The sequence below is a fragment of the Theobroma umbraticum genome, unplaced genomic scaffold (assembly GCF_002168275.2).
Source record: "Theobroma umbraticum cultivar Fairchild unplaced genomic scaffold, ASM216827v3 scaffold_67.0, whole genome shotgun sequence".
Lineage (NCBI taxonomy): Eukaryota > Viridiplantae > Streptophyta > Magnoliopsida > Malvales > Malvaceae > Theobroma > Theobroma umbraticum.
The window spans coordinates 1,003,975-1,004,182 of NW_018397262.1; positions in this window are offsets into that span (position 1 = coordinate 1,003,975).

A 208-nucleotide genomic window follows, 5' to 3' on the forward strand; every position below is an offset into this window, starting at 1 on the left:
GCGCTGCAGCACTGAGCTCTCTGGAAATTTGTATGTGTGCTTCCTTTCATCAACACTGCAGCCTTTTTCTCCTAGCACTGTGGCAATCTATCAAATTCAAACGTGAGTTTTACCTTGATATGTTAGGAACTGGACAAAGTAGTAAACATAAAAATTTTATCCTTGTCTCTTAACTTTCTAATGGATTAAGAATCACATCAATTGGACT